The sequence below is a fragment of the Pongo pygmaeus genome, chromosome 1, assembly GCF_028885625.2.
Source record: "Pongo pygmaeus isolate AG05252 chromosome 1, NHGRI_mPonPyg2-v2.0_pri, whole genome shotgun sequence".
Taxonomy (NCBI): Eukaryota; Metazoa; Chordata; class Mammalia; order Primates; family Hominidae; genus Pongo; species Pongo pygmaeus.
Window position 1 is genome coordinate 91,766,843 of NC_072373.2, and position 26,324 is coordinate 91,793,166.

The 26,324-nt window shown below is 36.6% G+C and overlaps 1 pseudogene; it reads right to left on the reverse strand.

Moving 5' to 3' along the window:
* Positions 1–9,604: 9,604 nt before the first annotated feature.
* Positions 9,605–11,770, reverse strand: LOC129042639 (heat shock protein HSP 90-alpha-like; annotated as a pseudogene).
* Between the last annotated feature and the right edge of the window lie 14,554 nt (positions 11,771–26,324).

Consider the following 26,324-nt stretch of genomic DNA (forward strand, 5'->3'; position numbering starts at 1 on the left):
AATGGCCCAAGCTTCAGGAAACACCAATAAAAATTAAGAAAGTACATCATTATATTTTCAAGATTTTAAGCATTAAAAGAGAAGCTTTTCTATATTTCCTCATCAGAGCTTTTTATTAGAAATTACTTTTCACTTCTTTCTCATTGATATTACAATACCTTTTTAAAAATATGTTTTTAGGATAATTCCATTCAATAAAATCCACCTTTTTAAGGGTACTGTTCAATGAATTTTGAAAATGTGTATATTGTTAAGCAAAAACAATTAATATGAATGTTTTTGTTCTATAGGACATTTTCATCAACCTATAAAGTGTCTTCATGCCCCTTTACATCAAATCTCCTACCCATCCCCCTACCTTTAGTCACCAGCAATTGATATTCTTCCTGCTCCTTTAGCTTTGCCTTGTATAGAAATTCACATAAACGGAATCATCCAATATATAGTCTTATGTGTCAGGCTACTCTCCTTTACCATAATGTCTTTGAAATTCTTCCATTTTTTTTCATGCATCAGTTACATGGAATTACTGAGTAATATTCCATCATATGGATATAACACAATTGTTTTTCTATTCATCAGTTAATAGAAATCTGGGTGATTTTTAGTTTGGACTGTTGGGGACCAGCCTCAACACCACCTGTAGGGCACTCGAAGTTTGGTGATGACAAAAGAATTAAAAGAGACAGGTTAAGAATACAAAAAGGGTGGGGTGCCAGGGGGCCAATGCACTTTTGGAGGCTGCAAAGGCGCCAAGCTGTGGTCTCCACACTATTTATTGAGTACAATCACTTAGATCTAAGAAGCAGATGTTTAGGGGTGAAATGGTGAAAGGGGCCGGTGTGTCATACACCTAATCTATAGCAGTGGTGGTTTAGGTAAATTTTTTTTGTGCTGACGTAGCATAAACTTAACTACTGATTTATTCCTTAACTTACCAGAGAGCAGCTGTGGGGAGTGGGCTTAACTAGGAGCTGGCATATCTGGCCACATTCCAATGCTTCAAAGGAGTGTCTTTCTCCTTGAGCACAGTGTTTAGAGATAAGAGAGCAGGACACACTCTGGTCATGGGAATGTGACAGCAATAAGGAGGCTTTCCTCTTCGGAGGCGTCCTGTGGCTTTCCACAACTTATTGTCCCATATTTTTATGTCCAGTTTATAAAGGCACCCCATAAGCCTTTTTCCCAACATTAGACTATTAGTAATAAAGCTGCTATGAACGTCCAAGTTTTCTTGTGAACATAGACTTTTATTTCTCTTTAGGAGATGAGGGTTGGTTGGGGAGATTATAAGTGGAAAATATGAAAGTTTATACTTAAGTTTTGTAAAATTGGAAAACTTTCTTAAGTGGTGAATGATTTTACATTCCAAAATCTGTGAGAATTTCCATTGATCTATAACTTCACAAATGATTAATAATGTCAGTCTTTTGATGTGATAATTTTAGAGGGCATATAGTGGTATCTTGTTGATTTTAACTTGCATTTCCTTAAGGACTATTGAGGTTTAACATCTTTTTATTTATTTTCAATTTGTAAAATATCTTTGTTGAGATCTAATCAAATATTTTGCCCATTTTTAAATTGGATTTATGTCTTTTTAAGTATTTGAATTATTCTTGCATTCCAATGCAAGTATTTGTCACTTATATGTTTTGCTAATTTTTTTGACTTAGTAGCCTTTATCCATTTCCTCAAAAGGCCTTTTGAAGAGCAAATGTTTTAAATTTTCATGAAATATAATGTATTAAATTCGTCTTTTAACATCTGTGATTAAAAGATCTTTGTCTAAGGTCACAAAAATTTTCTCCTAAGATTCTTCTAGAGACTTATACCATCCTTATAGGTTATGTATAAGTTGGTCTTAGTTTTTAATCCAATCTGACAACATCCTCTCTTAAACTTTTTTTTTCTTTTTACCACCTTCTTAAAATCATTAATTAAGTATTCTTTTAATGATTCTACTTACCTCACTTTTGGCTTACTAATGTTTGTTTAAGGCAACTTTCTGGGATAATGGAAATATTCCATGTCTGTTCAATCCAATACAATGTCCACAACAACGTGTGGCTATTAATTAAGCATTAAAATGTGGGTAATATAAACAGGGTGCTGAATTTTTACATTTATTGAATCATAATTAATTTAAAATTAAATACTCACATGTAGCTAAAGATTACTTCATTAGCTAACATAGCTCTAGATATGATGTATAATGTGTAACTGTCACCGTTTATGTAATATTATATAATTTAATATATAATGAAAATCCTTATAACCTATTATTTATGCTATTATTGCTATGTATTTTACTTCAACTATTCTAAACATACAATTCTTTATTATTATTTTTGCTTTAAGCCATCAATTATCTTTCAAAGAGGTTTTTTAAATAAAAGAAAATGAATTTTATATTTACACTTCTATCTAGCATGTTATTTTCTCATCATATTTTTGTGTAGATGCAAATTTTTATATACCTGAAGCTATATGTAGTATTTACTGGTGGTAAAAGTATGCTAATGATACATTTTCACAGCTTTGGACAGTCTGAACAAGAGTTTATTTCATCTTAATTTTTGAAGATATTTCTCCTGGCTAAAGAACTCCAAATTGATAGTTTTTGATACAAAACCAGTGTAACAAAAGACAGTGTAGTGATTCCTCAAAGACCTAAAAACAGAAATACCATTTGACCCAGCAATCCCATTACTGGATATATACCCAAAGGAATATAAATCATTCTATTATAAAGACACATGCATGCCCATGTTCATTGCACCATTATTCACAATAGCAAACATATGAAATTAACCTAAATGTCCATCAGTGGTAAACTGGATAAAGAAAATGTGATACATATACACTGTGGAATTCTATGCAGCTATAAAAAAATGAGATCATATTATTTGCAGGAACATTGATGGAGCTGGAGGCCATCACCTTTAGCAAACTAATGCAGGAACAGAAAACCAAATCCCACATGTTCTCATTTACAAGTGGCAGCTAAGTGATGAGAACACATGGGCACATAGAGGGGATCAACACACACTGGGTCCTATTGAAGGGTGCAGGTGGAGAGGAGGGAGAGGATCAGGAAAAAATAACTAGTGGGTACTATACCTGGGTGATGAAATAATCTGTACAACAAACAGCCATGACACAAGTTTACTTATATTACAAGCCTGCACCTACACATGTGCTCCAGAACTTAAAAGTTGTTTTTTAAAAAAACTACTCTAATATTTGTACGAAACTAAAAAAAAACCTGAATAGACAAAACAATCCTAAACAAAAATAACAAAGCCAGAAGCCTCACATTACCAGACTTCGATTTATGCAACAAGGCTACAGTAACCAAAACAGCATGATTCTGATACAAAAACACAGCCTCACAGAACATAACAGATAACCCAGAAATAAAGCCACATATCTACAACCATCTCTTTTTTGACAAAGTTGACAAAAACAAACAATAGGGAAAGAACTCCCTATTCAATAAATGGTGCTGGGACAAATGGATAGCCATATGAAGAAGAAAAAAACTGGACCTTGCTTTATTGCAATAAACAAATATTAACTCAAGATGGGTTAAAAACTTAAATGTGAGACCTCAAACTATAAAATCCTAGAAGAAAACCTAGGAAATACCATTCTGGACATTAGCTATGGCAAAGAATTTATGACTATGTCTCCCAAATTAATTGCAACAAACACAAAAATTGAAAACTGGGTACTGATTGAAGAACTTTTGTACAGCAACAGAAATTATCAACAGAGTAAATAAGCAACCTACAGAATGGTAGAAAAGATTTTCAAATTATGCATCAGACAAAGGTCTAATATCCAAAATCTACAAGGAACTTAAACAATCAAAGAAGCAAAAAACAACCTCATTAAAAGGTCAAAAAGTACATAAACAGACACTTTTCAAAAGAAGACATACATGGTCAACAAGCATATGAAAAAATGCTCAATATCTCTAATCATCAGAAAAAGCCAAATCAAAACCACAATGAGATACTATCTCACACCAGTTGGAATGGCTATTATTAAAAAGTTAAAAAAATAATGAATGCCAGCAAGATTGAGAAGAAATGGGAATGCTTATACACTGCTGGGGGGAGTGTCAATTAGTTCAGCCATTGTGGAAACCAGTGTAGAGATTTCTTAATAAACCTACAACTACCGTTCAACCCAGCAGTTCTATCATTGGGTATATCCTCCGAGAAATGTAAATGGTTTTGTATCCTGAAACTTTATTGATATTTTTTATCAGTTCTAGAGCCTTTAGGCAGAAGCTATAGAATTTTCTAGATATAGAATCATATTATCTGCAGGGTGTTTGACTTACTCTCTTTTTTTTTTGGATGCCTTTTATTTTTTTCCCTTGCCTAATTACTCTGACCAGGACTTCCAGTACTGTATTGAATATAAGTGGTGAGAGAGGGTATCCTTGTCTTGTTCTGATTTTCAGGGAGTATGCTTTCAGCTTTTGCCCATTCAGTATTATGTTGGCCGAGGGATTGTCATAGATGGCTCTTATTATTTTAAGGTATGTTCCTTTGATGCCTAGCTCGTTGAGGGTTTTTATCATGAAGGGACATGGTATAATTTTGTATGCTTTTTCTGCATCAATTGAGATTGTCATATGGTTTTTGTCTTTAATCCTGCTTATGTGGTAAATAACATTTATTAATTTGCATATGTTGAACTGAACTTGCATTCCAGGAATAAAGCCTACTTGATCATGGTGAATTAACATTTTGATGTGCTGCTGAATTTGCTTTGCTGGTATTTTCTTGAGGATTGTTACATTTGTGTTCATCAGGGATATTGGTCTGCAGTTTTCTTATTTTGTTGTTGTGTATTTGCCAGGCTTTGATATGAGTATGTTGCTTGCTTAATAGAATGAGTTGGAATAAAGTCCCTCCTCCTCAATTTTTTGGAATATTTTCAGTAGCATTGGTACCAGCTTCTCTTTGTATGTCTATTAGAATTCCGCTGTGATTCTATCTGGTCTAGGGCTTTTGTTGTTGGTGGTGGTGGTGGTGGTGGTGATGGTTAGCTTTTCATGAGCAATTTAATTTCAGAACTTGATATTGGTTTGGTCAGGGTTTCAAATTCCTTGTGATTCAATCTTGGGAGGTGGTGTGCTTCCAGTTATTTATCCATTCCCTCTAGATTTTCTAGTTTGTGTATATAGAGGTGTTCATTAAAGTCTCTGAGGATCTTTTGCATTTTTGTGGGATTGGTTGTAATGTCATCTTTGCCATTTCTGAGTGTGATTATTTGGATCTTCTCTCTTTGCCAATTTAGCTAGTGGTTTACTGGTCTTGTTTATTCTTTCAAGTAATCAGCTTTTGGATTTATTGATCCTTTTAATGGATTTTTGAATATCAATTTTGTTCAGTTCTTCTCTGATTTTGGTTATTTTTTTCTGCTAGCTTTATGTCAGTTTGTTCTTGTTTTTCTAGTTCCTCTTAGTGTAATGATAAATCGATAATTTGGGATGTTTTTAAATCCTTGATGTCGGAGTTTAACATCATAAACTTTCCTCTTAACATTGCTTATGCTGCATCCCAGTGATATTGGTATGTTGCATCTCTGTTTTCCTTTATTTTAAAGAATTGTTTTATTTCACCCTTAATTTCATTGTCCATCCAAAAGTCATTCAGAAGCAAGTTTTTTAGTTTCCATGTAATTATGTGGTTTTGAGAGATCTTCCTGGCATTGATTTCAATTTTTATTCCCCTGTGGTCCAAGAGTATGATTGGTATGATTTCTATTTCTTTGAATTTATTGAGACTTGCCTTATGGCCAAGCATGTGGTCACTCTTAGAGTATATTCTGTGTGCAGTTGAGAAGAGCATATATTCTGTGGTTGATGAGTAGTCTGTAGAGATTTTTTTTTTTTTTTTTTTTTTTGAGAAGGAGTCTCGCTCTGTCACCCAGGCTGGAGTGCAGTGGCACGATCTCAGCTCATTGAAAGCTCTGCCTCCCAGGTTCATGCCATTCTCCTGCCTCAGCCTCCTGAGTAGCTGGGACCACAGGCACCCTCCACCACACCAGGATAATTTTTTGTATTTTTAGAAGAGACGGGGTTTCACTGTGTTAGCCAGGATGGTCTCAATCTCCTGACCTTGTGATCCTCCTGCCTCGGCCTCCCAAAGTCCTGGGATTACAGGCGTGAGCCACCGTGCCCGGCCCTGTAGAGGTCTTTTAAGTCCAATTGGCCAAGTGTCAAATTTATGTCCAGAATTCCCTGATAGTTTTCTGTCTCGATGATCTGTCTAATACTGTCAGTGGTGTCAAGTCCCCCACTTTTGTGTGGCTGTTTAGATATTTTTGTAGTTCTAGGTGTACCTACTTTATGAATCTGGGTGTTCCAGTGTTAGGTGCATATGTTTTTAGCATAGTTAAGTCTTCATGTTTAATGGAATCCTTTATCATTACGGAATATACTTCTTTGTCCTTTTTTACTGTGATTGGTTTAAGGTCTGTTTTATCTGATGTAAGAATAGTGACCCTTGTTCTTTCTTGTTTGTCTGTTTTCTCTGTGTGATAAGTCTTTCCCCAACACTTTACTATGAGCCTGTGGGTGCCATGACATGAGTGATGGGTCTCTTGAAGACAGCAGATAGATCGGTTTTGTGTTTTCTCCAACTTGTCTCTCTGTACCTTTTAAGTGGGATATTTAGACCATTTAAATTCAAGGTTTTGATCCTGATGGTCATGAAGTTTTCAGCTGTCTGCTTTATAGTCTTAATTGTGTACAATTGCTTTATTAGGTCTGTGGGATATAAACTTACATGTGTTTTTATGGTAGCCAGTATCATTGTTTTGTTTCCATGTTTATAACTCCATTAAGGATCTCTCGTAGGCTTGTCTACTGGTAAGAAATTCCTTTAGAGATTGGTTGTCTGGTAAAAATTTTATTTCTTCTTCACTTATAAAGCTTAGTTCGTCAGGATATGAAACATTGGTTGGAATTTCATTTTTTTAAGAATACTCAAAATAGGTCCCCAATCTCTTTTGGTTTTTAAGGTTTCTGCTGATAAGTCTGTTGTTAATCTGATGGGAATCCCTTTGTAAGTTATCTGACCATCTTCTTTAACTGCCTTTAAGATGTTTTTCTTTAGTGTTGACCTTGCTTAGTCTGGTAACTTGATGCCTTGGTAATATATATTTTGTAAAGTCTTTCTTAGGTGTTCTCTGTATTTCTTGTATCTGGACGTCTACTTCTCTGGCAAGATTAAAAAATTTTTCTTGAATTATTCCCTCAAATATGTTTTTCAAGTTTTTCACTTTTACTGCTTCTCTCTCATGAATGCCGGTAACCCATAGGTTTGGTCACTGTTTGGTCACTTTACATAATCGCGTATTTTTCAAGGACTTTGTTGATTTTCTTTTCTTTTATTCTTCTGTCTCTCTCTGTGTGTGGTCTGCCTGAGCTAGTTTAAAAGGTTGAAATTCTTTTTTTTTTTCTGCCTGGTTTAATCTATTGATAAAACTTTCAATTGTATCTTGAAATTTCTTAAGTGAGTTTTTAATTCCAGGATCTCTGATTAATTTCTTTTTAAGATGTTTATGTCTTCTTTCATTTCTTGGACTACTTTAGTAGTTTCCTTGTGTTGATTTTCAACATTGCCTCGGACTTCATTGAGCCTTCTTGCAATTCATGCTTTGAATTCTTTGCCTGTCATTTCTGAGCTCCCATTTTGGTTATGAGTCCTTGCTGGAGAGCTAGTGTAATTCTTTGGTTATGTCACAAGATTCAGATTTTTTATGGTGCCAGAAATCTTATACTGGTCCCTTTCATCTGGAGAGAATGGCACTTCTAATTTTTGTAATTATTTTTGTGTGGATAGGATTTTTTTCCTTCCTTATAGTTTTTTTTTTTTTCCTTTCCCCTTCTCTCTAAGTGGTGCGACTGTAGAGTATGTTGAGTAGGGTCTTTTGGCTTTGTTTCTATACCCCTTTTCACTTCTTTTAGCAGTTTTTATATTAGGCAGTGCAATTTGACTTGTGGAGCAGTAGATGGCGCTTAAGGGTAAGAGCCAGCTGTAGCATAAGCAGATGGCTATGTATTCGATCTTTGTTTACTCTCAGGTGTTCTCTGTTATTTCAGATGATGGCCTGCATGGGCGTTCCAGGTTCCCTAGCTTCCTGTTCCATGGGGATGAGGAGACACACCTGGGCAAAGCTGTAGTGTTTCAATTTTTGTTTATTTCCATGTACATTTTATTTTCCCTTTGATTTTTTCTCTGACCTATTGGTAGCTTATGAGTGTGTTGTTTAATTTCCACCTATTTGTAATTTTCTAAATTTCTTCCTGTTATTGATTTCTATATTTATATCATTGTAGCCAGAAAAGATACTTGAGATGATTTTAGTCTTCTTCAATTTGATAAGATTTGTTTTGTGACCTAACATGATCTATTCTGGAGAATGTTCCATGTGCACTTGAGAAAATTTTGTATTAAACTTCTGTTGGGTGAAATGTTCTGTATATGTTTATTAGGTCCATTTTGCCAATGGTGTTACTGAAATCTTCTGTTTCCACATTGATTCACTGTCTCAATGATCTGTCCATTTTTAAAAGTAGGATAGTGAAGTCTCATTATTATATTGCTGTTTATTTCTCCCTACAGTTCTGTTACTATTTGCTTTATATATGTTTAGGTGTTCCCATGTTGAATGCATCTATCTTTACAGTTCTTATATCCTCAAGATGATGTCATCCATTTTTCATTGTACAGTGACTTTCTTTGTCTCTTAATGACAGATTTTGATTGAAAGTCTATTTTGTCTGATGGAAGTATAACTTTCCCTGATTTTTTTTGGTTTACATTTGCATAAAATATCTTGCTCTATCCCTTCACTTTTAACATGTGTTCCTAAGGCTAAAAAGAGTCTTTTGTAGGCAGCATATTGTTAGATCTTGGCTTTTTTTTTTTTTTTTAACTCATCTGTATTTGTTACAAGTTTAAGCAGAATGTGACTCAGGCACTACATTTCCATCCACAAGACTGGCTCTGAGTTATTTTTTGAAAAGCTTTGTGATAGGACTAGGTAGACTTATAACTTTGCTCCTCCAAACAATACTTTTCTTTGGAAAACAAGAACTCTCCTTGGAGATTTCCTTCCATCAAGTTGTTTCAGTTTAACCTATTTCTAGAGGACTAGTTCATACAGAACTGGCAACTACAGGGGATGAAAAGTTCAAAAGTAGATGCTACAAAATGTAACAAATACTTTTCTTCTAAACATCAAGGTATAGCTCAGGAACACTTGGATAACAAGATTTGGCCTACTAAGGAATACGGATTGATAGCTAAACGCTTTGGACCACAAAGTAAACGTCACTTTTCATACATCCTACAACACACATTACTTCGATCTGTTAAAATAAGCCAATGTGAAACTGAAAAAAAACATTACTAGCTCTGCTTTAGTGCTCAAGGTATCATAGCATCACTTAGAAGTAGAAAGAAATCTTATCTTCCCCTTAAAGTAGTTGTTGTCATGCCATACAGACTTTTTAATGTTAACAAAAAATAAAGAAAAATATCCTTGAAAATATATTTCCCTCAGCTGGAGCTTAGTCTGTTTCTTCCATGCATGATGTGTCATTGTCTCCTTCAAGGGGTGACATTTCTTCAGTAGTATCATCAGCAGTAGGGTCATTTTCATCAATACCCACACCAAGTTTGATCATCCTGTAGATCCTGTTAGCATGTGTCTGGGGATCTTCCAGACCAAATCCGGAAGACAAAAGAGCAGTTTCATAAAGCAAGATGACCAGATCCTACACAGACTTGTACTTATATGCCTCTGCCTTTTGCCTTAAGGTCTCAGTAATGGAATGGTCAGGGTTTATCTCCAGGTGTTTCTTTGCTGCCATGTAACCCATTGTTGAGTTGTCTCTTAGGGCTTGAGCTTTCATGACTCTTTCCACGTTTGCTGTCCAGCCATATATGCTCATGACAATACAGCATGGAGACGCCACCAATCAGTTTGACACAACCACCTTTTCAACTTTTTTCTCCAATAGGTCTTTCATGATTTTACAGATGTTCTCAAACTTTGTTTTTTTCTCTTCCTGTTTCTTTTTTTCTTCTTCATCCTCTGGAAGTTCCAAGCCCTCTTTGGTGACTGACACTAAAGTCTTCCCCTCAAATTCCTTCAGTGTTGGACACAGTACTCATCAATTGGCTTGATCATATAGATCACTTCTAAGCCATGTTTCCAAAGACATTCCACAAATTTAGCTACCTGGTCCTTGGTCTCACCTGTGATGTAATAGATATGTTTCTAGTTTTCCTTCATTCTGGTGCAATAGTCCTTCAGAGAAACCATCTCATCAACCAGAAGCAGATGTGTAGTATCTTAATAGCTCTGAAAACTTCTTCCAATGTTGAGAGTCTTTTTATATTTCAAGCTTTATGCTTTTAGAGAACTGCTCATAGAACTTCTTGTAGTTCTCTTTATCTTCTGCCAGTTTGGTAAAGAGTTCTAAGCATTTTTTGACCAAATTCTTCCTGATAACTTTCAAAATTTTGCTTTGTCGCAACATCTCACGGGAAATATTTAGACAGAGATCCTTTGAGTCCACCACCTTTCCAATGAAGTTCAGATATGCAGGGATTAGCTCCTCACAGTTATCCATGATGAAAACTCTGTACACACAATTTGATGTTGTTCTTTTTCTTTCTCTTTTCAAACAAGTCAAAAGGAGCATGTTGTGGGACAAATAGAAGGGCTCTGAGTTCCAAGTGTCCTTCAACTGAAAAATGCTTCACTGCCAAGTGATCTTCCCAGTCATTGGTCAAGCTCTTGTAGAATTCTTACTCCTCATTAGTAACATCATCAGGATTTCTGGTCCAGATGGGCTTTGTTTTGTTGAGTTTTTCTTGATCGATGTACTTTTCCTTAATCTTCTTATTCTTTTTGTCACCATCCTTCTTTTCTTCTTCTCATCAGAACCAACATCTTCAATTTCAGGTTTGTCTTCAGACTCTTTCTCTTATTTTTCATTTTCTTCTTCTTTATCTTCCTTTTCTTCAGCTTCATCATCGCTGACTTCTTTATCATGTTCCTTCTTCACAAAAAGAGTAACGGGATATCCGATAAACTGAGAATGTTTCTTCAAAAATGTTTTTATTCTTCATTCCTCCAAGTACTCATTTGGTTTTCCTTCAGGTGTAGGATAACCTTTGTTCCGTGACCCATAGGTTCACTCGTCTGTCCTCACTGTGAATGATCCCCCTGCTGAGGACTCCCAGGTGTACTGCTCATCATTGTTATGTTTGATGATCACAGTTACTTTCTTGGCAACCAAATAAGCAGAATAAAAACCAACACCGAAATGGTCAATCCTAGAGATATCTACATCAGCCTGCAAAACTTCCATGAACGCTTTGGTCCCAGACTTGGCGATAGTACCGAGGTTATTGATCAAGTCAGTCTTGGTCATTCCAATTCCAGTGTCCACAATAGTGAGAGTTCGATCTTGTTTGTTTGGTACAAGGTTAATATGCAGCCCTTTCGCAGAGTCTAATTTACTAGGATCCGTCACCCTTTCATATCAGATTTTGTCCAATGCATCTGATGAATTTGAAATTAGTTCTCTTAGAAAGATCTCTTTCTTCGAGTAAAAAGTATTCATGATCAGTGACATCAACTGGGCAATTTCTGCCTGAAAGGTGAATGTCTCAACCTCCTCCTCCTCCATTGATTGGTCTTGGGTCTGGGTTTCCTCAGGCATCTTGGCTGAGGGACCACAAGGGCTCCACAGCACATCAGTACCAGGATGCTGAAGCACCTCTGCTTTTATTTTTTATTTATTTATTTTTCTTAAAATCCATTCAGCCACTCTGTATCTTTTGACTGGAAAATGTAATTCATTTACATTTAAAGTAATTATTGATAGGTAGAGGATTTACCACCGGCATTTTGATTTTTGCTGACTGTTTTGTAGTTCTTTTATTTCTTTTTTCCAATCTTCCTATCTTTCTTTATAATTTGTTGAATTTTGATAGTTGTACACTTTGATTCATGTCTTTGTTTTTTTATGTATCAACTAGAGTTGTTTTTCTACTTGGTTATCATGGGGCTTATATAAAACATAATTATAACATTCTAATTTAAGCTGCTAACAGCTGAAATTGCCTACAAAAACTCTACACTTTTACTTCACTCTGCCCACATTTTATGTTATTCATGTCACACTTTACATCCTTCTAGATTGTGTATTCATTGCCAAATTAGAATATAGTTATTTTCAATACTTCTGTGTTTTAAACTTTTATAATAGAATTTAAAATGATTTACATGGTGTCATTACAGTATTAGATTATTCTGGATTTGACTATTTACTTTTACTAGTGGCTTTTTTTAACTATTAACTTTTTAAAAATGTTTCATGTTATTTATTTCTTTATTTTAGAGATGTGATGTCGCTATGTTACCCAGGCTGGTCTTGCACTCCTGAGCTCAAATGATCCTCCCACCTTGGCCTCCCGAAGTGATGGGATTACAGGAATGAGCCATGGCACCTGGCTTTAACATCTTTTTGTTACAACTTGAAGAACTCTAGTTTTTTGTTTTTTTTTTTTTTTTACATTTTACTTTAAGTTCCGGGATACAAGTGCAGAATGTGTAGGTTTGTTACATAAGTATATGTGTGCCATGGTGGTTTGCTGCACCTACCAACCCGTCATCTAGGTTTTAAGCCCTGCATGCATTAGCTATTTGTCCTAATGCTCTTCCTCCCTCCCCTTGCCCCCCAGCCCCACACTGGCCCTGGTGTGTGTTGTTCCCCTCCCAGTGTCCATGTGTCCTCATTGTTCAGCTCCTACTTATGAGTGAGAACATGCAATGTTTGGTTTTCCATTCCTGTGTTACCTTTGTCTGTGTATGTCTTTATTTCTGCTTCATTTCTGAGAGAGATTTTCTACATATAGTATTCTTGGGCAGTTTTTATTTTTTTCTTTCTACTCTTTGGCTATATCATCCCACACCAACCAGGCATACAAAAAATTTTTTTTTAGGTTTTGTTTTGTTTTGTTTTTGCCAAGTCTGCTGATATCCTTAAAGGGGTTCCCTTTTATGTGACAAGTTTCTTTTCACTTCTGCTTTCAAAACTCTCTTTTTGTGTTTGACTTATAATAAGTTGATTATAATGTGCCTCAGAGTGTTACTGTTGGGGTTGATATTGTTTGGTCATTTTGATTTTCATCAAACTGTATTGAGTCTATGTCTCTCCCATGATTTTGGAAGTTTTCAGCCAGTATTTCTTTAAATAAGCTTTATGCCTCTTTATTTGCTTTTTTTTCCTTCTGAGACACCGTGGTTTATTATTGTTTTTCTAATTTCAATTCATTTTCTATGTGCGTTTTCTTGCATTTCTTCAAGATCTTTAAGATGGTTATTTTGAATTCTTTCTCAGGCAATTCCTAGATCTCCATTTCTTTGTGACTTACTACTGAAGCTTTACTAGTTTCTTTTGGTGGTGTCACGTTTGCCTAATTCTTCATTATCTGTATAGATTGCATTGACTTCTGAATAAACATCTTTTCTGGCATTTAAACACTGCTTTTGGCAGACAAAAGCTTTCTCCTGTTGAGCCTCTATGCTGGTGAGATTGCCCCCAGGATCCTAGTAAAGTGGGTTTCAAGCGGCTGCCTCTTCATCTACAATGGGATCTGTGCTTAATAGACCTGTTACCAGGGCCTCCAGTGGGTATGGATTCTGTCTGGTCCCCCCAGGTGGACTGAATTACCTCCGGTACATTGGGCAGTAGGGTTCGTGCTAGAATAAGGATCCATTTCAGAGCCCACAGATGGTAGGCCTGTTACTAGGTTTGTGGATGGGTATGGTTTCCTCCAGGTCTTTGGGAGAGCTCCCATTAAGTGACTGGGTAGGTCCCTTTGCAGGCAGTACTGTCCTGGCCTACAGTTGAGAAGAGATGAATATAAGTCACAGGGCTGCAGTAAAGACAAAGATTGGCAGGCCTGCCTCTGAGGTCATTTGGTGTATCCCCCGTTTGGTCCCTGGTCAGGCAAAACTGCCCTCAGACCACACCTGAGAGGGGATGAATCCAAGTTACAAGGCTCTGTCAGGATCCTCTGTGAGACTGATGGCAGCAGATCTGCCTCTGAGGGTCATAGACAGGCTCGTCTTTCTCTTGGTTCTTGACTGGATAAGCCTACTCTCAGACCACAGCTATTAATGCCTGGAGTTGAGTTTCAGAGCCATTTCAAGTTCAACAAGCTTGTTGTCTGAAGCACTAGTATATGTGACTCCTCCTGGGCTCCTTGACAGGTGGCAAAATAAGGCTGTATCCAAGTCCACAATAAAACAAGGCCATTGCTAAGCCTAGAGCTGAGACCACTGTTGGCAGGTCTGCCCCCTCAAAATGGCTTTCCTAAATCTTGATCTTCACTAGGATTTCACAATCTCCTATCTAAATCTCAAGGCTCCCACGAAGAGGTATTTTCTCATTGATGGCTGTGAAATTATTGCTGCTGTCAAGGAATATAAGCAGTGGACTTTCTATTTCACCATCTTTCTCTCCTTTTGTCTCTCACTATTTTTAAAATTTTCTTTTTATCATTAGTTTTTAATAATTGAATTCTTATATGTTCTAGCATAATTTTGGTTTTTATTCTGCTTGAAATTTCTGAGATTTTTTGGTTTGGGGGTTTATAAGGGATCTCAATTACATGAATATTTGACAGCTTGGCACTTTACCATAGGTCATCAAGCCTCTGTTTTTGTTTTGTTGTTGTTGTTGTTATTTGGGGTTTTTGAAGTTTTGCTATAATTACAGGTTGTTTCCTTGGCTACGTGTTTAAGTTAATTGACCTTTTCTTTGGCAGTGTCTGCAGCTAATCCTGCTTAGTGTATTTTTAAAATTCAAATAATATTTTTTATTTCTATAAATTATACTTGATGGCTGTTGAGAATATAAACTCTTCTTTGTGTGAGCTCTAGGGCTTGTTTAGTCTATTGCTTCCAGTAGTTGTTCATCTTCTACAAGAAGTTTACTCTAACAAATGTACGAATTAGCACTCTTCCAAAGATTTGAGGAGATCCCTTTGCAGCTAATAGACCTCCCTGTGTGTGTGCTAATCCCTTCTCTTTAGTCATCTGTCTTGAAATGGCCCCTTTGTCTTCTCTATACTCTAATCTTTATCTAATCTAGTCTCTTTAATACTCTATGTAATCTAGTCTTCTCTATAATCTTTATCTAATCTAATCCTTAATTCAGTAAGACTACTTGATATATTTTGGTGTCCTCTGCTGCCTCTCTCTCTCTCTTTTTCTCTCTATTTCTATATATAAACACATAAATATACACACACGTATATACACATATAGAGCTTGTATTATTCCATCAGTTATGTCTCAGTATTAGCCAGTATTATCTTGGTGTTGTTATATTTTTAAATATAAGAAGGGTATAAATTTCTTATATTTATTTAAAATACTTTACCATATTTTGTCTCACTCCATCATGGTCACACAGTGTCTAGTACTATAGTTCTATGGAATTACTTTTGTTCAACTGGATAATACTGAGACATAAGTGTTGGAATAATTCCAGCTGAAGTTAATCATGGGCTGTTTTTTCTCTTTCACTCTCTTAACTCCCATTTCCATCTTCAGTTTTTCTTTGGAACTAAAATTAGGATTGTCTAGAGTCTGTTACAGGGTCCACATTTCTTTGCTTTGTACTCTTCAAATACTTTTTAAGTCATAACATGTGGAAATCATTTTTTCTCTTTTCTCAAGAATAACAGTCTTATTCTGTCTCTTGTCTAATGTCTACAAACTGCTATGTCACATATTTTTCTAACTTTTAGTTTTTTAATGTAGAAAGTTAAGTACAATTTATATTAATCCATCTTGATAGGATTCTCTACCTTACTGATGTTCATTAACTTAATGCCTTTTACATAACATATTTTTGAATATTTTAATTGTAAAATAAGTAGAAAAGGAGGCCACAGAAAAAGAAAAAAAGCATTACTTAAAATGTGTACAAATAGAATTTTCAACAGTTTTTACTTAATAAAAGAAACAAGCACACAGTCGCAGATCGTGTTAGAATAATTTCTAGGTCTCCTGATCCCTGCCTAGTGCAACGGTGTTTTGCTTCAGGATGCTTCTCAGGTGAGCTCATCCTCTTTTTTGTTGGAAAAACATGGTTGAACAAATACTGCAGCTTAGAAGGTGCCACTTCAGAGCACATCCAGAAATCCTAGATTGTTTTTCTTTTTAGCCCTATGGGATTCCCACCTATATACTGGCCTTATGCCCAAGAGAATGTACTTCATATATTGTGTTACTACTGGTTCAGTAGGAATAATAATAAGGTATGCAACAAAAAAGAAAAAAGAAAACTACACCCTTACCTGAGTGAAGATTTGGGGGAAGTAAGTAGTAGATTCAATATTTTGAAAGCAGAAAAAATGGATCTTTCATTGTTGTAACTTCCATCATCAAACTCAATATATAGTTGATGAAAGAGTAAATAATTGATAGAGTCTTAAAGGCAGCTTTATTTATTTATTAAATTGCTATTAGTCAGTCAATTTCTCTCCTTTATTTTCCAATACGTATACTAAGGCTGCTTTTCCTACCTATAAAAGCTTGACAGGGAGGTCGAGGCAGACAAATCACGAGGTCAGGAGATTGAGACCATCCTGGCTAACACGGTGAAACCCCGTCTCTACTAAAAACACAAAAAATTAGCCGGTCCTGGTGGCGAACGCCTGTAGTCCCAGTTACTTGGGAGGCTGAGGCAGGAGAATGGCATGAACCCAGGAGGCGGAGCTTGCAGTGAGCCGAGATTGTGCCACTGCACTCCAGCTGGGGCAACAGAGCAACACTCCCTCTCAAAAAAAAAACAAAAAGCTTGACAAATCAAGAGGTAGTAAGAGTGCCTTCCTCTAGGACTAATTGCTTGGCTTCCTTTGAGTTGCTGCAGCTTTCTGTTAGATCTATTACTGAAGGGTAAGTGTGGGTAGATAGAACCAGTCTGAAAGTATCCAACCTGAAAACAATTTATACACATTCATTCTTTGTGTTTATTCACAGAATGTTAGATTCTTAATCCCTGTTTTTCAAGACACGAAAAAAAAGCAGAGAAATATCATTATCTGTATCTTTTCCTATTCATTTTTTTATCATAGTGTATTTTTGTTAAAATGAAGAGAAAAGCAAATCTTTTTCTTATATTACAAAACATGTATTATAAGCATTAAGAATAGTTGTAAATGGCATAATTGTTTTAGAATATCACTGCCACAAAGGAAGGTTATAAGAGATACGTGGTGGGAGACATGAGAGACTTGACAGAAAATAATGCCATGGCATTTTTCTCTGTGTCAATAGAAGAAACTTTCCCAGGTACCTCGGGTAATTTCTTACTTTCACTTCATAAGATCATGTCCCATCCACCCGCAGATCCTGCTTCTACCATCCTGATTATTACGAAGTCGCCTAGGTAATCTGGCAATCCAGGTAATTCTTATGGCATCATGAATTAATCTGTTGTAATTCACCCATGAGATTTATATTATTTCCAAGATTATGGTTTTGTTGTTGTTGTTGTTGTTTTGAGACAGACTCTCACTCTGTCACCCAAGCTGGAGTGCAGTGGCGCGATTTTGGCTGACTACAACCTCCGCCTCCCAGGTTCAAGCAATTCTCCTGCTTTAGTCTCTTGAGTACCAGGGACTACAGGCACATGCCTCCACTCCTGGCTAATTTTTTGTATTTTTAGTAGAGACGGGGTCTCACTGTGTTAGCCAGGATGGTCTCGATCTCCTGACCTCGTGATCCGCCCGCCTCAGCCTCCCAAAGTGCTGGGATTACAGGCGTGAGCCACTGCGCCTGGCCCAAGAATATGTTTTTTAAAAGGGTTACCTATTACATTTACATTTATTTACATTTTAGAACTTGTAAATGTTAAAGAAGAACATATTTTCAATGATTCCCATTATGTGATAGAGAGGAAATCAAGCATGAGGGTCTCCAAAATGGAGCTTGTGGAGACTGAGTGATAAGTGATTTCATTTTATTGAGTATCTAAGACAAAGGTATGAACATCTAACCATATTACCATGATTCACATTCACCTCTTGCCAGGCATCAGTATTCAACCATAGTTCTCTTTGCCATTGAGCACTGGAATCCACACAACCATTATTAATTGTGTTTTCATACAATACAAATACTGTTTACTATTCAAGTCTAGAAGAGATACAAGGAAACAATAAGAGAGGCAGCCAGTAGATTGCGTATTATAAATGGGATGTGAAAAGACCTTCGTATTCTAAAACTATATGCTAAAATCAAAAACAGTAATTTAAAAGAACAAATTCCAAATATAATATTGTTTTAAAGAATAAAATTATACTAAACTAAGCATAATAGGTTTCATAATCATAGGGTTGTAGATATATAACATTAAACTCTTTAGTCTAAGCAACCTAAGGGTCAGAGGAGAGCACATGTGTGGTAGAACTGATAGAGAAGTAGTGAACTTTAAGCTGTATTGACGTAAAATTGACTTCCAGAATAAGGAAAATGATTATCTTAACTCACCTGCAGTGTTACCTCATTTCCTGGTAAGTCATTTTAAGAACACTATTAACAAAATGGAAAGTATCTAAAGAATCTAGAGAAAGATAACCAAGATTTTGAGGAGCCTTTGAACTCAGATATATCATGCAGTTCAAAAGCATCTTCAGGTATGTTAAGTGTTTAATGGAGGCATACATTATGCTTCTTCAAATATTTGAATTGTTGCTGTGTAGGTTAGATATTATATACAAGTTATACATCTCTAGAGACAATAGAAGCAAAAGGAGGATGATACATAAAACTGAAGTGGAACTTTGTAACATTTAGAAATATTTAACAGTGACTCCCTATTGAGCAGTTAATTGAGGCTAGAATGCTGCAGGTGAGAATCCTACAATGACTGAGAAGTGGACATGGTAGCCCTACGTTCTCTCTGACACTGGTAGCTCATAATTATATAAAAAAAAATTCCATTACATTGGTTCCATTTTCTTTATAATCTCATTGTAAGGTGCCTTACTAAGATTGTTCTAGATGATAGAGAAGTTGTAATAGTTGAACCTTCTATACTAAATTACCACCCATGATGTTTTACTTATCTGTCACTAAAGAAACTAAAACCATCCTTTAAGTATACTGAGAAATCAAAATACTTGTTCAAGTTTGAAAAGTCTTTGAGGCTTGAACCTGATTTTTAATAAACTCAAGTTTGACATGGCACCCCACAAAGTTCATTAAAATAATATCATGGGAAGCATGTACTATGAGGCTAGTAAAGTGCTATGTGAATGAAAAATAAGAGTATTATTAACATTATAATTATCACTATGTCCTCTGAAATAATGTTTCTGTAGATGTGAAATAATCTTATTATAGCTTTAGGAGGAAATCCTCCTTGGCAAATCACTTTCCAAATGGTCATCTGAACATTCTTACTCTTGAAGCTATATACCATGGATTCAACAATGGAGTCACAACTGTGTAAGGTCACTGTCACCAGCCTGTTCTTGCTAGATGATTATTTGCTGGATGATTATTTGGCTGATGGTCCCAGGTAGACAAAGGAGGCACAGCCATAATAGACAATGACCATAATAAGATGGGAGGCATAAGTAGAGATGGTTTTTTGCTTGCTTTCACATATGGGATCCTCAGGATGGTGTGAACAATGAAGCCATAGGAGATGCAAATAAAATCAGAGGAACCATAAGTGCTAGAATTCCACCAATGAAGATGACTAGCTCCCTGATGTAGGTATCAGTACAGGCAAGCCGAATGACCAGAGAGATGTCACAGAAGTAGTGGTTGATCTTGTTTGGGCCACAGAAAAGCAGCTGAAAATCTAAGAAGGAGCCTATCAGTGAGAACAACAACAACAACAAAAAACAATCACAGCACACGTTGCTGCCAATTGTTTACATATCTGCCAACTCATAAGGACAGGGTAGTGAAGTGGATGGTAGATGGCACATAGGTATCATAAACTGTCATGCCCAGGAACATGAAATTAGTGACAGCAAAACCCAGAAAGAAGAACATTGGAGTGCAGTTAATAAATGAGATTTTTCTGAGCAAAGACAACAGATCTATGAGCATCTTGGGCAGAATGACAAAGGTATAGTATGTCCCAGAAATGGAAAGGATCCCTAGGAATAAGTGTACAGGTATGTGGAGGCTTTGATCCAGGCGGATGACAGTGACAGTGGCTATATTTCCACTCAGAATAATCAGATATAGCCACAAGCAGACAGAAAAAGGATCTGCTGGATTTCTTCAAGGCTGGAGAACCCAAGAAGCAGGAACTCTGACAGAGAAGTTAGCTTGATTGACTTGGTCCCAGAGATTGACCTACAGGGAACAAAAATGAAAGAACAGATAGTTTACCCTAAAAGATGCAGAGAGTTAGTTACACTCTGGATTGAAAAACAATAAATCAGAGAAGGGGGTAGAACCTGTAGTAGTAAATGCCCTAGTGATCATATCTATTCATTGTATTATTTCAAAATACTCAGATTACATTTGTTTCCAGTGACATGTTTACATCTCTTACAGTGTTTAAGTCTAGGTGATCTTTTCACATTGCCTACTTTAAATACCAAACAGGAAATTAACATGTGAATTTAACTACTTTATTAAATAAACACACGTTTAATAAATACTTATTGTCTATATTACACAATTTCGTTAGGCTGTATAAGCAAAGTATAATTCTTAGCAGGAATGATGCTAAAGCATCTTACTTTCTTCACCAAGTGTTCTCCCCTCTCCCCAACCACTCTCCTTAAATGCTCCAATTAAAAAATGAAGTTTTTTCATGTTAAGACTATGTTTTCTCATCTTGCAGCACCTCACCTCTGTGATTTCCTCATCTCTTTCCCTCTATCTGGAAAATCTTTATCCACTTTGCATTCATTTTTGATGACCCAAATAGAACTACAACCTCTGGCAACTCTGGTCTCTGAAGATAAGGGTGATATAAACTTTCCTTTCTTTTAAATTATTTAGCAACTTTCCATTCTATACTAGAGTGAATCACAGAAGATAGATATGAACTCTAAGTCCACAATGTGCCTAAGTTCATAAAATTAGTTGTATAAATTTAATTTTTTTCTTTAGTGCCCAGCATAGTGCTATTCACAGAAATTATTAATATACAATGATTGAATAGTCAATTGCATGATCTTGAAATGCACTTTTTCTTTTTTTTCTTTTTTAAATTTTTTAAAATATTATTATACTTTAAGTTTTAGGGTACATGTGCACAACGTGCAGGTTTGTTACATATGTATACATGTGCCATGTTGGTGTCCTGCACCCATTAACTCGTCATTTAGCATTAGGTATATCTCCTAATGCTATCCCTCCCTCCTCCCCCCACCCCACAACAGTCCCCAGAGTGTGATGTTCCCCTTCCTGTGTCCATGTGTTCTCGTTGTTCAATTCCCACCTATGAGTGAGAACATGCAGTGTTTGGTTTTTTGTCCTTGCGATCGTTTGCTGAGAATGATGATTTCCAGCTTCATCCATGTCCCTGCAAAGGAGATGAACTCATCATTTTTTATGGCTGCATAGTATTCCATGGTGTATATGTGCCACATTTTTTTAATCCAGTCTATCATTGTTGGACATTTGGGTTGGTTCCAAGTCTTTGCTATTGTGAATAATGCCACAATAAACATACATGTGCATGTGTCTTTATAGCAGCGTGATTTATAATCCTTTGGGTATATACCCAGTAATGGGATGGCTGGGTCAAATGGTATTTCCCTGAGGAATCGCCACACCAACTTCCACAATGGTTGAACTAGTTTACACTCCCACCAACAGTGTAAAAGTGTTCCTATTTCTCCACATGCTCTCCAGCACCTGTTGTTTCCTGACTTTTTAATGATCACCATTCTAACTGGTGTGAGATGGTATCTCATTGTGGTTTTGATTTGCATTTCTCTGATGGCCAGTGATGGTGAGCATTTTTTCATGTGTTTTTTGGCTGCATAAATATCTTCTTTTGAGAAGTGTCTGTTCATATCTTTTGCCCACTTTTTGATGGGGTTGTTTGTTTTTTTCTTGTAAATTTGTTGGAGTTCATTGTAGATTCTGGATATTAGCTCTTTGTTAGATGAGTAGGTTGCAAAAATTTTTTCCCATTCTGTAGCCTGTTGACTCTGATGGTGGTTTCTTTTGCTGTGCAGAAGCTCTTGAGTTTAATTAGATCCCATTTGTCAATTTTGGCTTTTGTTGCCATTGCTTTTGGTGTTTTAGACATGAAGTCCTCGCCCATGCCTATGTCCTGAATGGCATTGCCTAGGTTTTCTTCTAGGGTTTTTATGGTTTTCGGTCTAACATTTAAGTCTTTAATCCATCTTGAATTAATTTTTGTATAAGTTGTAAGGAAGGGATCCAGTTTCAGCTTTCTACATATGGCTAGCCAGTTTTCCCAGTACCATTTATTAAATAGGGAATCCTTTCCCCATTTCTTGTTTTTCTCAGGTTTGTCAAAGATCAGATGGTTGTAGATATGCAGTATTATTTCTGAGGGCTCTGTTCTGTTCCATTGGTCTATATCTCTGTTAAATGTACTTTTTCATATATCAGAGCATAAAGGTCTTGGAGTAATTTTGTATTCCCCATAATATCTACAAACAAATTGCTATCTAAAAGCTATTTGTTGAATTAGTTGATTATTAAATATTTTATTATATAAAGGGCATCTGTAAAAGGCATTATTTAAGCTCATTAAGGGTGTGGTAGAATTTTAAGCCTGGAAAGGAAATTGATGGGAATAAAGAGCCAGTTTGCAACCTACTAGATCACACTGCAGATTTATAATTGTACTGCCCACATTTTGATCTTCCACATGACCCAGAAGTTGTGGAATATGAACTGGATCTAGCTCTCATGAATTTCCCTACTGTGGCATTTATTTTTATTTTTACTTTTTTGTCTCTCAGTCTAGCTCTTCACAATACTTTATGTATTAACTGGTGACTAACGAAACAAATAGCACCAGGATCTTCCCTGAGGAGTGCAATTTATTTACCTCCCCAGTTGCTATCTCTGAGGCTTATGCAGTAGATTTTTTGTCCACAGAATGTTAGGATGGTGAGATTCAAAAACAGCAGAAGGTCTGTAAAGAATGGCAAGTTAATTAGACACTCATTTTTTTACCTCCTCATCGCTTGGACATTTCTAACATACCCTTGTCACCAGATAGTACTCTCATGTGACATTTGAGAATGAAAAGTGAGTGAACTGCTGAAAGCTCATTCTTGATGGAGAGTTATGGGTATCTATTTTTTTCTTTTTCAGTTACCCAAAGAAGCCTGCTTAAGGAATCAGTCTTTCTGAGATGACTGATAGGGAAGTAATCAGTGCTATGGGCTCAATATAACATATTTCATGGCACTTGCTTGAAGCGATAGCTTACCGTAGCTCATTTGGTGAGGCTCTATTTTATCTCCCCCAAGCCCTATACTATCTTCCATTTTTTCAAGCTATCATATATTATCTCATTATCACTGAGTATCTAGATAAACAAACTAAAACTCACGGGAGAATAAGAGCATTTCTAAAATGAGCATGGTGACTGGTACTTTTCTGTTAGTAAATTCACATACTATCTTCTTTCAATTTCCCACATAAAATAATCCAAACAGGGTTATTTTCTGATGTTCCCTAGAACTTAGCTATTGTAATCCAATGAAATCTTATGAGATGAGACTCAAAAATTAATATTATCACAACCATTTCTATATTGAAATAACACTATTCTATTCCTTTCTACTATTAACCTCTCAATGCCCCAAACTGTGTATTCCTACCTGCTCTTCTGATAATTCTGAGAAGCAACCCCCAAAGCATCATTGGAAAACTTTTCGTTAGTCTCTTATTAGCTAGGGCCCCAAAATGTTGCTTGGTACTTATACTTTCCAAAACTCCAGGGAGTCATTATTGCAATATTATTTTTGGCACAGTTCTGTACTTCTCTCACTTAGCAAAGGGGATACAGAAAACACGACAGATCCAAAATCTCACAGGTCTAATAGAAACAAATAATAAAATAAAAAAACAGAAGGTGGGGCACGGTGGCTCACGCATGTAATCCCAGCACTCTGGGAGGCTGAGGCAGGTGGATCATCTGAGGTAAGGAGTTTGAGACCAACCTGGCCAACATGGTGAAACCCGATCTCTACTAAAAATACAAAAATTACCCGGGCATGGTGGAAGGTGCCTGTAATCCTAGTTACTCAGGAGGCTGAGGCAGGAGAATCACTCGAACTCAGGAGACGGAGGTTGCAGTGAGCCAAAATTGTGCCACTGCACTCCAGCCTGGGTAATAAAATGAGACTCTGTCTCAAAAAAAAGGAAAAAAATGGCATTGATAATTAGTTGATCATCTCTTCCAAGTTCCCTGGTGTCTCTTAGAGGCTGAAAGCTATTGTAAATTAAGGAAGTACAAGTGAATATGGAAAAAACCATATTATAGGAGATAATTCAGGCCTGTCTTTTATGAGGCCTTTTTTAGTGAAGGAGAAGTTCTTTTTTCCTTAGACTTCATCAGGACAAAGTCTTGCTTTATCATTGTCAAAAAAGAAACAAAGTTCTCTCTTTGAGTCAGTGTTCATCTGAAGCCTAACAATTGAGTTGCTGCACCAAGGAGAGGAGCATAGGAGCACAGCATGAGGGATGGGAAAAAGAGCAATGTTTTGATGACAGAGCTGAAACCTTGAAGAACAGCAGGAAAGAATATATATTTAGAGACTGAAGACAAATTCTGGAGTGCTTAAGTGCAGGTCACGGAAGTGATACTCTGCTTTTTTCTAGCTTTCTGGAGGTGAAAGTAACTTCAATCAAGGGTCCGCCTCAACGTTTGTGAATGGGAGTAAAGCTTTGTAGGTAACTTCCTAGAGGGCTTGAGTAGTCCCCCCAGTTATTCTCATTCTTTCCTGCAACTCTCTAATAGTCTGACTCAAGATAGATGAGAGGGACTTGGGATTGGAGAGAAAACAATTAAGTACCTGTCTACATTTGTGCGCCACTGTTGTGCGACCCTGAATTTGAAATTAGGTTAAAAGTCGAACTTTTACACTGTTGGTGGGACTGTAAACTAGTTCAACCATTGTGGCAGTCAGTGTGGCGATTCCTCAGGGATCTAGAACTAGAAATTCCATTTGACCCAGCCATTCCATTACTGGGTATATACCCAAAGGACTATAAATCATTCTGCTATAAAGACACATGCACACGTATGTTTATTGAGGCATTATTCACAATAGCAAAGACTTGGAACCAACCCAAATGTCCAACAATGATAGACTGGATTAAGAAAATGTGGCACATATACACCATGGAATACTATGCAGCCATAAAAAATGATGAGTTCATGTCCCTTGTAGGGACATGGATGAAATTGGAAATCATCATTCTCAGTAAACTATCGCAAGAACAAAAAACCAAACACCGCATATTCTCACTCATAGGTGGGAATTGAACAATGAGAACACATGGACACAGGAAGGGGAACATCACACTCTGGGGACTGTTGTGGGGTGGAGGGAGGTGGGAGGGATAGCATTGGGAGATATACCTAATGCTAGATGACGAGTTAGTGGGTGCAGCGCACCAGCATGGCACATGTATACATATGTAACTAACCTGCACATTGCGCACAAGTACCCTAAAACCTAAAGTATAATAATAGTAATAATAAAAAAAGAAAAAAAAAAGTCGAACTTTTTATTTCTGGACTCAGGTAACACAGTATCTAGATCTTCAAGTTTCCTGGAAATTGTTATTCTTCCTCCTCTGTGAGACAACAGAGGAAAAATCTGCCCTCTCTATTCTTCCTCAGCTTGTTATGAGTAACGCGCAAGGGGACGGCAGAGAGAATTGAAGGCATTTAGCATCGAGGTCTTCCCCAGCCTGACTCTATTTGTTGCAGTTTCTGTCAGTGGCTCCCAGCAGACGTTCCTGGCATTGTTCCCAGCAGGTGCTCTCAGAGCAGCAGAAACTCCCAAATGAGAGACTGCTGTCTCAGAGTCTTTTTCTTTCCAATTATACTAACCATTGTCACAGGTTACCCACAGAGATCCCATGGCAGCTACTGCTGCTTCCAGCAATTTTCAAATGTTCACAAAGGTTTTTTTTGTTTTTTTTTTCCATTTGCAGCTGAGTTTTGGGGGTTTTTTGGACTTCTGGTCTGCTCAGTGCATCTTCCTAAATAA